Raw genomic sequence first — 13,365 nt, forward strand, 5'->3', positions numbered from 1 at the left:
TCTTTAGTCTCTGTGGTTTCTTTCTCTGAGCCATTTTGAAATTGAAATTGTTTATTTCTTTTGTAGATGAGGGTGGGTTGTTGGAGAGTAGCGAGTGCCGGCCGTTGCTGAAATTTCACTGTCCGCTCCACTTGAAGGAAGCGTCTCTTCAATCGAGTAAGTGATGCTTTTTTTTTATGTGTGATAGCTTCTTTCTTTTAAATGTCGATCCTCTTGACTCGTTATTCTTCTTTACTAGAGCGTGCCATCCAGGAGACGGACGAAAACTCTGCGAATGTACTGAAAGAAGCCCGAGGCGATTGGAAGGATCCTTTGGCTCGCTGGACTGGAAGAAACCGGAGGGTGGACGCTGAAAATTCAGCTTATCCGGAGGCACTCGTTCTCTACAGGGTAAGAATTGACTATATTACGTACGCTCTTTAGTCTCTGTGGTTTCTTTCTCTGAGCCATTTTGAAATTGAAATTGTTTATTTCTTTTGTAGATGAGGGTGGGTTGTTGGAGAGTAGCGAGTGCCGGCCGTTGCTGAATTTTCACTGTCCGCTCCACTTGAAGGAAGCGTCTCTTCAATCGAGTAAGTGATGCTTTTTTTTTATGTGTGATAGCTTCTTTCTTTTAAATGTCGATCCTCTTGACTTGTTATTCTTCTTTACTAGAGCGTGCCATCCAGGAGACGGACGAAAACTCAGCGAATGTACTGAAAGAAGCCCGAGGCGATTGGAAGGATCCTTTGGCTCGCTGGACTGGAAGAAACCGGAGGGTGGACGCTGAAAATTCAGCTTATCCGGAGGCACTCGTTCTCTACAGGGTAAGAATTGACTATATTACGTACGCTCTTTAGTCTCTGTGGTTTCTTTCTCTGAGCCATTTTGAAATTGAAATTGTTTATTTCTTTTGTAGATGAGGGTGGGTTGTTTGAGAGTAGCGAGTGCCGGCCGTTGCTGAATTTTCACTGTCCGCTCCACTTGAAGGAAGCGTCTCTTCAATCGAGTAAGTGATGCTTTTTTTTTATGTGTGATAGCTTCTTTCTTTGAAATGTCGATCCTCTTGACTCGTTATTCTTCTTTACTAGAGCGTGCCATCCAGGAGACGGACGAAAACTCTGCGAATGTACTGAAAGAAGCCCGAGGCGATTGGAAGGATCCTTTGGCTCGCTTTACTGGAAGAAACCGGAGGGTGGACGCTGAAAATTCAGCTTATCCGGAGGCACTCGTTCTCTACAGGGTAAGAATTGACTATATTACGTACGCTCTTTAGTCTCTGTGGTTTCTTTCTCTGAGCCATTTTGAAATTGAAATTGTTTATTTCTTTTGTAGATGAGGGTGGGTTGTTGGAGAGTAGCGAGTGCCGGCCGTTGCTGAAATTTCACTGTCCGCTCCACTTGAAGGAAGCGTCTCTTCAATCGAGTAAGTGATGCTTTTTTTTTATGTGTGATAGCTTCTTTCTTTTAAATGTCGATCCTCTTGACTCGTTATTCTTCTTTACTAGAGCGTGCCATCCAGGAGACGGACGAAAACTCTGCGAATGTACTGAAAGAAGCCCGAGGCGATTGGAAGGATCCTTTGGCTCGCTGGACTGGAAGAAACCGGAGAGTTGACGCTGAAAATTCAGCTTATCCGGAGGCACTCGTTCTCTACAGGGTAAGAATTGACTATATTACGTACGCTCTTTAGTCTCTGTGGTTTCTTTCTCTGAGCCATTTTGAAATTGAAATTGTTTATTTCTTTTGTAGATGAGGGTGGGTTGTTGGAGAGTAGCGAGTGCCGGCCGTTGCTGAATTTTCACTGTCCGCTCCACTTGAAGGAAGCGTCTCTTCAATCGAGTAAGTGATGCTTTTTTTTTATGTGTGATAGCTTCTTTCTTTTAAATGTCGATCCTCTTGACTTGTTATTCTTCTTTACTAGAGCGTGCCATCCAGGAGACGGACGAAAACTCTGCGAATGTACTGAAAGAAGCCCGAGGCGATTGGAAGGATCCTTTGGCTCGCTGGACTGGAAGAAACCGGAGGGTTGACGCTGAAAATTCAGCTTATCCGGAGGCACTCGTTCTCTACAGGGTAAGAATTGACTATATTACGTACGCTCTTTAGTCTCTGTGGTTTCTTTCTCTGAGCCATTTTGAAATTGAAATTGTTTATTTCTTTTGTAGATGAGGGTGGGTTGTTGGAGAGTAGCGAGTGCCGGCCGTTGCTGAATTTTCACTGTCCGCTCCACTTGAAGGAAGCGTCTCTTCAATCGAGTAAGTGATGCTTTTTTTTTATGTGTGATAGCTTCTTTCTTTTAAATGTCGATCCTCTTGACTCGTTATTCTTTACTAGAGCGTGCCATCCAGGAGACGGACGAAAACTCTGCGAATGTACTGAAAGAAGCCCGAGGCGATTGGAAGGATCCTTTGGCTCGCTTTACTGGAAGAAACCGGAGGGTGGACGCTGAAAATTCAGCTTATCCGGAGGCACTCGTTCTCTACAGGGTAAGAATTGACTATATTACGTACGCTCTTTAGTCTCTGTGGTTTCTTTCTCTGAGCCATTTTGAAATTGAAATTGTTTATTTCTTTTGTAGATGAGGGTGGGTTGTTGGAGAGTAGCGAGTGCCGGCCGTTGCTGAAATTTCACTGTCCGCTCCACTTGAAGGAAGCGTCTCTTCAATCGAGTAAGTGATGCTTTTTTTTTATGTGTGATAGCTTCTTTCTTTTAAATGTCGATCCTCTTGACTCGTTATTCTTCTTTACTAGAGCGTGCCATCCAGGAGACGGACGAAAACTCTGCGAATGTACTGAAAGAAGCCCGAGGCGATTGGAAGGATCCTTTGGCTCGCTGGACTGGAAGAAACCGGAGAGTTGACGCTGAAAATTCAGCTTATCCGGAGGCACTCGTTCTCTACAGGGTAAGAATTGACTATATTACGTACGCTCTTTAGTCTCTGTGGTTTCTTTCTCTGAGCCATTTTGAAATTGAAATTGTTTATTTCTTTTGTAGATGAGGGTGGGTTGTTGGAGAGTAGCGAGTGCCGGCCGTTGCTGAATTTTCACTGTCCGCTCCACTTGAAGGAAGCGTCTCTTCAATCGAGTAAGTGATGCTTTTTTTTTATGTGTGATAGCTTCTTTCTTTTAAATGTCGATCCTCTTGACTTGTTATTCTTCTTTACTAGAGCGTGCCATCCAGGAGACGGACGAAAACTCTGCGAATGTACTGAAAGAAGCCCGAGGCGATTGGAAGGATCCTTTGGCTCGCTGGACTGGAAGAAACCGGAGGGTTGACGCTGAAAATTCAGCTTATCCGGAGGCACTCGTTCTCTACAGGGTAAGAATTGACTATATTACGTACGCTCTTTAGTCTCTGTGGTTTCTTTCTCTGAGCCATTTTGAAATTGAAATTGTTTATTTCTTTTGTAGATGAGGGTGGGTTGTTGGAGAGTAGCGAGTGCCGGCCGTTGCTGAATTTTCACTGTCCGCTCCACTTGAAGGAAGCGTCTCTTCAATCGAGTAAGTGATGCTTTTTTTTTATGTGTGATAGCTTCTTTCTTTTAAATGTCGATCCTCTTGACTCGTTATTCTTCTTTACTAGAGCGTGCCATCCAGGAGACGGACGAAAACTCCGCGAATGTACTGAAAGAAGCCCGAGGCGATTGGAAGGATCCTTTGGCTCGCTGGACTGGAAGAAACCGGAGGGTTGACGCTGAAAATTCAGCTTATCCGGAGGCACTCTTTCTCTACAGGGTAAGAATTGACTATATTACGTACGCTCTTTAGTCTCTGTGGTTTCTTTCTCTGAGCCATTTTGAAATTGAAATTGTTTATTTCTTTTGTAGATGAGGGTGGGTTGTTGGAGAGTAGCGAGTGCCGGCCGTTGCTGAATTTTCACTGTCCGCTCCACTTGAAGGAAGCGTCTCTTCAATCGAGTAAGTGATGCTTTTATTTTTATGTGTGATAACTTCTTTCTTTTAAATGTCGATCCTCTTGACTTGTTATTCTTCTTTACTAGAGCGTGCCATCCAGGAGACGGACGAAAACTCTGCGAATGTACTGAAAGAAGCCCGAATCGATTGGAAGGATCCTTTGGCTCGCTGGACTGGAAGAAACCGGAGGGTTGACGCTGAAATTTCAGCTTATCCGGAGGCACTCGTTCTCTACAGGGTAAGAATTGACTATATTACGTACGCTCTTTAGTCTCTGTGGTTTCTTTCTCTGAGCCATTTTGAAATATAAATTGTTTATTTCTTTTGTAGATGAGGGTGGGTTGTTGGAGAGTAGCGAGTGCCGGCCGTTGCTGAATTTTCACTGTCCGCTCCACTTGAAGGAAGCGTCTCTTCAATCGAGTAAGTGATGCTTTTTTTTATGTGTGATAGCTTCTTTCTTTTAAATGTCGATCCTCTTGACTCGTTATTCTTTACTAGAGCGTGCCATCCAGGAGACGGACGAAAACTCTGCGAATGTACTGAAAGAAGCCCGAGGCAATTGGAAGGATCCTTTGGCTCGCTGGACTGGAAGAAACCGGAGGGTTGACGCTGAAAATTCAGCTTATCCGGAGGCACTCGTTCTCTACAGGGTAAGAATTGACTATATTACGTACGCTCTTTAGTCTCTGTGGTTTCTTTCTCTGAGCCATTTTGAAATTGAAATTGTTTATTTCTTTTGTAGATGAGGGTGGGTTGTTGGAGAGTAGCGAGTGCCGGCCGTTGCTGAAATTTCACTGTCCGCTCCACTTGAAGGAAGCGTCTCTTCAATCGAGTAAGTGATGCTTTTTTTTTATGTGTGATAGCTTCTTTCTTTTAAATGTCGATCCTCTTGACTCGTTATTCTTCTTTACTAGAGCGTGCCATCCAGGAGACGGACGAAAACTCTGCGAATGTACTGAAAGAAGCCCGAGGCGATTGGAAGGATCCTTTGGCTCGCTGGACTGGAAGAAACCGGAGGGTGGACGCTGAAAATTCAGCTTATCCGGAGGCACTCGTTCTCTACAGGGTAAGAATTGACTATATTACGTACGCTCTTTAGTCTCTGTGGTTTCTTTCTCTGAGCCATTTTGAAATTGAAATTGTTTATTTCTTTTGTAGATGAGGGTGGGTTGTTGGAGAGTAGCGAGTGCCGGCCGTTGCTGAATTTTCACTGTCCGCTCCACTTGAAGGAAGCGTCTCTTCAATCGAGTAAGTGATGCTTTTTTTTATGTGTGATAGCTTCTTTCTTTTAAATGTCGATCCTCTTGACTCGTTATTCTTCTTTACTAGAGCGTGCCATCCAGGAGACGGACGAAAACTCTGCGAATGTACTGAAAGGAGCCCGAGGCGATTGGAAGGATCCTTTGGCTCGCTGGACTGGAAGAAACCGGAGGGTGGACGTTGAAAATTCAGCTTATCCGGAGGCACTCGTTCTCTACAGGGTAAGAATTGACTATATTACGTACGCTCTTTAGTCTCTGTGGTTTCTTTCTCTGAGCCATTTTGAAATTAAAATTGTTTATTTCTTTTGTAGATGAGGGTGGGTTGTTGGAGAGTAGCGAGTGCCGGCCGTTGCTGAATTTTCACTGTCCACTCCACTTGAAGGAAGCGTCTCTTCAATCGAGTAAGTGATGCTTTTTTTTATGTGTGATAGCTTCTTTCTATTAAATGTCGATCCTCTTGACTCGTTATTCTTCTTTACTAGAGCGTGCCATCCAGGAGACGGACGAAAACTCTGCGAATGTACTGAAAGGAGCCCGAGGCGATTGGAAGGATCCTTTGGCTCGCTGGACTGGAAGAAACCGGAGGGTGGACGCTGAAAATTCAGCTTATCCGGAGGCACTCGTTCTCTACAGGGTAAGAATTGACTATATTACGTACGCTCTTTAGTCTCTGTGGTTTCTTTCTCTGAGCCATTTTGAAATTGAAATTGTTTATTTCTTTTGTAGATGAGGGTGGGTTGTTGGAGAGTAGCGAGTGCCGGCCGTTGCTGAATTTTCACTGTCCGCTCCACTTGAAGGAAGCGTCTCTTCAATCGAGTAAGTGATGCTTTTTTTTATGTGTGATAGCTTCTTTCTATTAAATGTCGATCCTCTTGACTCGTTATTCTTCTTTACTAGAGCGTGCCATCCAGGAGACGGACGAAAACTCTGCGAATGTACTGAAAGAAGCCCGAGGCGATTGGAAGGATCCTTTGGCTCGCTGGACTGGAAGAAACCGGAGGGTGGACGCTGAAAATTCAGCTTATCCGGAGGCACTCGTTCTCTACAGGGTAAGAATTGACTATATTACGTACGCTCTTTAGTCTCTGTGGTTTCTTTCTCTGAGCCATTTTGAAATTGAAATTGTTTATTTCTTTTGTAGATGAGGGTGGGTTGTTGGAGAGTAGCGAGTGCCGGCCGTTGCTGAATTTTCACTGTCCGCTCCACTTGAAGGAAGCGTCTCTTCAATCGAGTAAGTGATGCTTTTTTTTTATGTGTGATAGCTTCTTTCTTTCTTTCTTTTAAATGTCGATCCTCTTGACTCGTTATTCTTCTTTACTAGAGCGTGCCATCCAGGAGACGGACGAAAACTCTGCGAATGTACTGAAAGAAGCCCGTTGCGATTGGAAGGATCCTTTGGCTCGCTGGACTGGAAGAAACCGGAGGGTGGACGCTGAAAATTCAGCTTATCCGGAGGCACTCGTTCTCTACAGGGTAAGAATTGACTATATTACGTACGCTCTTTAGTCTCTGTGGTTTCTTTCTCTGAGCCATTTTGAAATATAAATTGTTTATTTCTTTTGTAGATGAGGGTGGGTTGTTGGAGAGTAGCGAGTGCCGGCCGTTGCTGAATTTTCACTGTCCGCTCCACTTGAAGGAAGCGTCTCTTCAATCGAGTAAGTGATGCTTTTTTTTATGTGTGATAGCTTCTTTCTTTTAAATGTCGATCCTCTTGACTCGTTATTCTTTACTAGAGCGTGCCATCCAGGAGACGGACGAAAACTCTGCGAATGTACTGAAAGAAGCCCGAGGCAATTGGAAGGATCCTTTGGCTCGCTGGACTGGAAGAAACCGGAGGGTTGACGCTGAAAATTCAGCTTATCCGGAGGCACTCGTTCTCTACAGGGTAAGAATTGACTATATTACGTACGCTCTTTAGTCTCTGTGGTTTCTTTCTCTGAGCCATTTTGAAATTGAAATTGTTTATTTCTTTTGTAGATGAGGGTGGGTTGTTGGAGAGTAGCGAGTGCCGGCCGTTGCTGAAATTTCACTGTCCGCTCCACTTGAAGGAAGCGTCTCTTCAATCGAGTAAGTGATGCTTTTTTTTATGTGTGATAGCTTCTTTCTTTTAAATGTCGATCCTCTTGACTCGTTATTCTTCTTTACTAGAGCGTGCCATCCAGGAGACGGACGAAAACTCTGCGAATGTACTGAAAGAAGCCCGAGGCGATTGGAAGGATCCTTTGGCTCGCTGGACTGGAAGAAACCGGAGGGTGGACGCTGAAAATTCAGCTTATCCGGAGGCACTCGTTCTCTACAGGGTAAGAATTGACTATATTACGTACGCTCTTTAGTCTCTGTGGTTTCTTTCTCTGAGCCATTTTGAAATTGAAATTGTTTATTTCTTTTGTAGATGAGGGTGGGTTGTTGGAGAGTAGCGAGTGCCGGCCGTTGCTGAATTTTCACTGTCCGCTCCACTTGAAGGAAGCGTCTCTTCAATCGAGTAAGTGATGCTTTTTTTTATGTGTGATAGCTTCTTTCTTTTAAATGTCGATCCTCTTGACTCGTTATTCTTCTTTACTAGAGCGTGCCATCCAGGAGACGGACGAAAACTCTGCGAATGTACTGAAAGGAGCCCGAGGCGATTGGAAGGATCCTTTGGCTCGCTGGACTGGAAGAAACCGGAGGGTGGACGCTGAAAATTCAGCTTATCCGGAGGCACTCGTTCTCTACAGGGTAAGAATTGACTATATTACGTACGCTCTTTAGTCTCTGTGGTTTCTTTCTCTGAGCCATTTTGAAATTAAAATTGTTTATTTCTTTTGTAGATGAGGGTGGGTTGTTGGAGAGTAGCGAGTGCCGGCCGTTGCTGAATTTTCACTGTCCACTCCACTTGAAGGAAGCGTCTCTTCAATCGAGTAAGTGATGCTTTTTTTTATGTGTGATAGCTTCTTTCTATTAAATGTCGATCCTCTTGACTCGTTATTCTTCTTTACTAGAGCGTGCCATCCAGGAGACGGACGAAAACTCTGCGAATGTACTGAAAGGAGCCCGAGGCGATTGGAAGGATCCTTTGGCTCGCTGGACTGGAAGAAACCGGAGGGTGGACGCTGAAAATTCAGCTTATCCGGAGGCACTCGTTCTCTACAGGGTAAGAATTGACTATATTACGTACGCTCTTTAGTCTCTGTGGTTTCTTTCTCTGAGCCATTTTGAAATTGAAATTGTTTATTTCTTTTGTAGATGAGGGTGGGTTGTTGGAGAGTAGCGAGTGCCGGCCGTTGCTGAATTTTCACTGTCCGCTCCACTTGAAGGAAGCGTCTCTTCAATCGAGTAAGTGATGCTTTTTTTTATGTGTGATAGCTTCTTTCTATTAAATGTCGATCCTCTTGACTCGTTATTCTTCTTTACTAGAGCGTGCCATCCAGGAGACGGACGAAAACTCTGCGAATGTACTGAAAGAAGCCCGAGGCGATTGGAAGGATCCTTTGGCTCGCTGGACTGGAAGAAACCGGAGGGTGGACGCTGAAAATTCAGCTTATCCGGAGGCACTCGTTCTCTACAGGGTAAGAATTGACTATATTACGTACGCTCTTTAGTCTCTGTGGTTTCTTTCTCTGAGCCATTTTGAAATTGAAATTGTTTATTTCTTTTGTAGATGAGGGTGGGTTGTTGGAGAGTAGCGAGTGCCGGCCGTTGCTGAATTTTCACTGTCCGCTCCACTTGAAGGAAGCGTCTCTTCAATCGAGTAAGTGATGCTTTTTTTTTATGTGTGATAGCTTCTTTCTTTCTTTCTTTTAAATGTCGATCCTCTTGACTCGTTATTCTTCTTTACTAGAGCGTGCCATCCAGGAGACGGACGAAAACTCTGCGAATGTACTGAAAGAAGCCCGTTGCGATTGGAAGGATCCTTTGGCTCGCTGGACTGGAAGAAACCGGAGGGTGGACGCTGAAAATTCAGCTTATCCGGAGGCACTCGTTCTCTACAGGGTAAGAATTGACTATATTACGTACGCTCTTTAGTCTCTGTGGTTTCTTTCTCTGAGCCATTTTGAAATTGAAATTGTTTATTTCTTTTGTAGATGAGGGTGGGTTGTTGGAGAGTAGCGAGTGCCGGCCGTTGCTGAATTTTCACTGTCCGCTCCACTTGAAGGAAGCGTCTCTTCAATCGAGTAAGTGATGCTTTTTTTTTATGTGTGATAGCTTCTTTCTTTCTTTCTTTTAAATGTCGATCCTCTTGACTCGTTATTCTTCTTTACTAGAGCGTGCCATCCAGGAGACGGACGAAAACTCTGCGAATGTACTGAAAGAAGCCCGTTGCGATTGGAAGGATCCTTTGGCTCGCTGGACTGGAAGAAACCGGAGGGTAGACGCTGAAAATTCAGCTTATCCGGAGGCACTCGTTCTCTACAGGGTAAGAATTGACTATATTACGTACGCTCTTTAGTCTCTGTGGTTTCTTTCTCTGAGCCATTTTGAAATTGAAATTGTTTATTTCTTTTGTAGATGAGGGTGGGTTGTTGGAGAGTAGCGAGTGCCGGCCGTTGCTGAATTTTCACTGTCCGCTCCACTTGAAGGAAGCGTCTCTTCAATCGAGTAAGTGATGCTTTTTTTATGTGTGATAGCTTCTTTCTTTCTTTTAAATGTCGATCCTCTTGACTCGTTATTCTTCTTTACTAGAGCGTGCCATCCAGGAGACGGACGAAAACTCTGCGAATGTACTGAAAGAAGCCCGAGGCGATTGGAAGGATCCTTTGGCTCGCTGGACTGGAAGAAACCGGAGGGTGGACGCTGAAAATTCAGCTTATCCGGAGGCACTCGTTCTCTACAGGGTAAGAATTGACTATATTACGTACGCTCTTTAGTCTCTGTGGTTTCTTTCTCTGAGCCATTTTGAAATTGAAATTGTTTATTTCTTTTGTAGATGAGGGTGGGTTGTTGGAGAGTAGCGAGTGCCGGCCGTTGCTGAATTTTCACTGTCCGCTCCACTTGAAGGAAGCGTCTCTTCAATCGAGTAAGTGATGCTTTTTTTTTAGGTGTGATAGCTTCTTTCTTTTAAATGTCGATCCTCTTGACTCGTTATTCTTCTTTACTAGAGCGTGCCATCCAGGAGACGAACGAAAACTCTGCGAATGTACTGAAAGAAGCCCGAGGCGATTGGAAGGATCCTTTGGCTCGCTGGACTGGAAGAAACCGAAGGGTGGACGCTGAAAATTCAGCTTATCCGGAGGCACTCGTTCTCTACAGGGTAAGAATTGACTATATTACGTACGCTCTTTAGTCTCTGTGGTTTCTTTCTCTGAGCCATTTTGAAATTGAAATTGTTTATTTCTTTTGTAGATGAGGGTGGGGTGTTGGAGAGTAGCGAGTGCCGGCCGTTGCTGAATTTTCACTGTCCGCTCCACTTGAAGGAAGCGTCTCTTCAATCGAGTAAGTGATGCTTTTTTTTATGTGTGATAGCTTCTTTCTTTCTTTTAAATGTCGATCCTCTTGACTCGTTATTCTTCTTTACTAGAGCGTGCCATCCAGGAGACGGACGAAAACTCTGCGAATGTACTGAAAGAAGCCCGAGGCGATTGGAAGGATCCTTTGGCTCGCTGGACTGGAAGAAACCGGAGGGTGGACGCTGAAAATTCAGCTTATCCGGAGGCACTCGTTCTCTACAGGGTAAGAATTGACTATATTACGTACGCTCTTTAGTCTCTGTGGTTTCTTTCTCTGAGCCATTTTGAATTTGAAATTTTTTATTTCTTTTGTAGATGAGGGTGGGTTGTTGGAGAGTAGCGAGTGCCGGCCGTTGCTGAATTTTCACTGTCCGCTCCACTTGAAGGAAGCGTCTCTTCAATCGAGTAAGTGATGCTTTTTTTATGTGTGATAGCTTCTTTCTTTCTTTTAAATGTCGATCCTCTTGACTCGTTATTCTTCTTTACTAGAGCGTGCCATCCAGGAGACGGACGAAAACTCTGCGAATGTACTGAAAGAAGCCCGAGGCGATTGGAAGGATCCTTTGGCTCGCTGGACTGGAAGAAACCGGAGGGTGGACGCTGAAAATTCAGCTTATCCGGAGGCACTCGTTCTCTACAGGGTAAGAATTGACTATATTACGTACGCTCTTTAGTCTCTGTGGTTTCTTTCTCTGAGCCATTTTGAAATTGAAATTGTTTATTTCTTTTGTAGATGAGGGTGGGTTGTTGGAGAGTAGCGAGTGCCGGCCGTTGCTGAATTTTCACTGTCCGCTCCACTTGAAGGAAGCGTCTCTTCAATCGAGTAAGTGATGCTTTTTTTTTAGGTGTGATAGCTTCTTTCTTTTAAATGTCGATCCTCTTGACTCGTTATTCTTCTTTACTAGAGCGTGCCATCCAGGAGACGAACGAAAACTCTGCGAATGTACTGAAAGAAGCCCGAGGCGATTGGAAGGATCCTTTGGCTCGCTGGACTGGAAGAAACCGGAGGGTGGACGCTGAAAATTCAGCTTATCCGGAGGCACTCGTTCTCTACAGGGTAAGAATTGACTATATTACGTACGCTCTTTAGTCTCTGTGGTTTCTTTCTCTGAGCCATTTTGAAATTGAAATTGTTTATTTCTTTTGTAGATGAGGGTGGGGTGTTGGAGAGTAGCGAGTGCCGGCCGTTGCTGAATTTTCACTGTCCGCTCCACTTGAAGGAAGCGTCTCTTCAATCGAGTAAGTGATGCTTTTTTTTTTATGTGTGATAGCTTCTTTCTTTCTTTTAAATGTCGATCCTCTTGACTCGTTATTCTTCTTTACTAGAGCGTGCCATCCAGGAGACGGACGAAAACTCTGCGAATGTACTGAAAGAAGCCCGAGGCGATTGGAAGGATCCTTTGGCTCGCTGGACTGGAAGAAACCGGAGGGTGGACGCTGAAAATTCAGCTTATCCGGAGGCACTCGTTCTCTACAGGGTAAGAATTGACTATATTACATACGCTCTTTAGTCTCTGTGGTTTCTTTCTCTGAGCCATTTTGAATTTGAAATTTTTTATTTCTTTTGTAGATGAGGGTGGGTTGTTGGAGAGTAGCGAGTGCCGGCCGTTGCTGAATTTTCACTGTCCGCTCCACTTGAAGGAAGCGTCTCTTCAATCGAGTAAGTGATGCTTTTTTTTTATGTGTGATAGCTTCTTTCTTTTAAATGTCGATCCTCTTGACTCGTTATTCTTCTTTACTAGAGCGTGCCATCCAGGAGACGAACGAAAACTCTGCGAATGTACTGAAAGAAGCCCGAGGCGATTGGAAGGATCCTTTGGCTCGCTGGACTGGAAGAAACCGGAGGGTGGACGCTGAAAATTCAGCTTATCCGGAGGCACTCGTTCTCTACAGGGTAAGAATTGACTATATTACGTGCGCTCTTTAGTCTCTGTGGTTTCTTTCTCTGAGCCATTTTGAAATTGAAATTGTTTATTTCTTTTGTAGATGAGGGTGGGTTGTTGGAGAGTAGCGAGTGCCGGCCGTTGCTGAATTTTCACTGTCCGCTCCACTTGAAGGAAGCGTCTCTTCAATCGAGTAAGTGATGCTTTTTTTTTATGTGTGATAGCTTCTTTCTTTTAAATGTCGATCCTCTTGACTCGTTATTCTTCTTTACTAGAGCGTGCCATCCAGGAGACGGACGAAAACTCTGCGAATGTACTGAAAGAAGCCCGAGGCGATTGGAAGGATCCTTTGGCTCGCTGGACTGGAAGAAACCGGAGGGTGGACGCTGAAAATTCAGCTTATCCGGAGGCACTCGTTCTCTACAGGGTAAGAATTGACTATATTACGTACGCTCTTTAGTCTCTGTGGTTTCTTTCTCTGAGCCATTTTGAAATTGAAATTGTTTATTTCTTTTGTAGATGAGGGTGGGGTGTTGGAGAGTAGCGAGTGCCGGCCGTTGCTGAATTTTCACTGTCCGCTCCACTTGAAGGAAGCGTCTCTTCAATCGAGTAAGTGATGCTTTTTTTTTATGTGTGATAGCTTCTTTCTTTTAAATGTCGATCCTCTTGACTCGTTATTCTTCTTTACTAGAGCGTGCCATCCAGGAGACGGACGAAAACTCTGCGAATGTACTGAAAGAAGCCCGAGGCGATTGGAAGGATCCTTTGGCTCGCTGGACTGGAAGAAACCGGAGGGTGGACGCTGAAAATTCAGCTTATCCGGAGGCACTCGTTCTCTACAGGGTAAGAATTGACTATATTACGTACGCTCTTTAGTCTCTGTGGTTTCTTTCTCTGAGCCAT

The sequence above is a fragment of the Argiope bruennichi genome, chromosome 6, assembly GCF_947563725.1.
Source record: "Argiope bruennichi chromosome 6, qqArgBrue1.1, whole genome shotgun sequence".
In the NCBI taxonomy this organism is placed as follows: domain Eukaryota; kingdom Metazoa; phylum Arthropoda; class Arachnida; order Araneae; family Araneidae; genus Argiope; species Argiope bruennichi.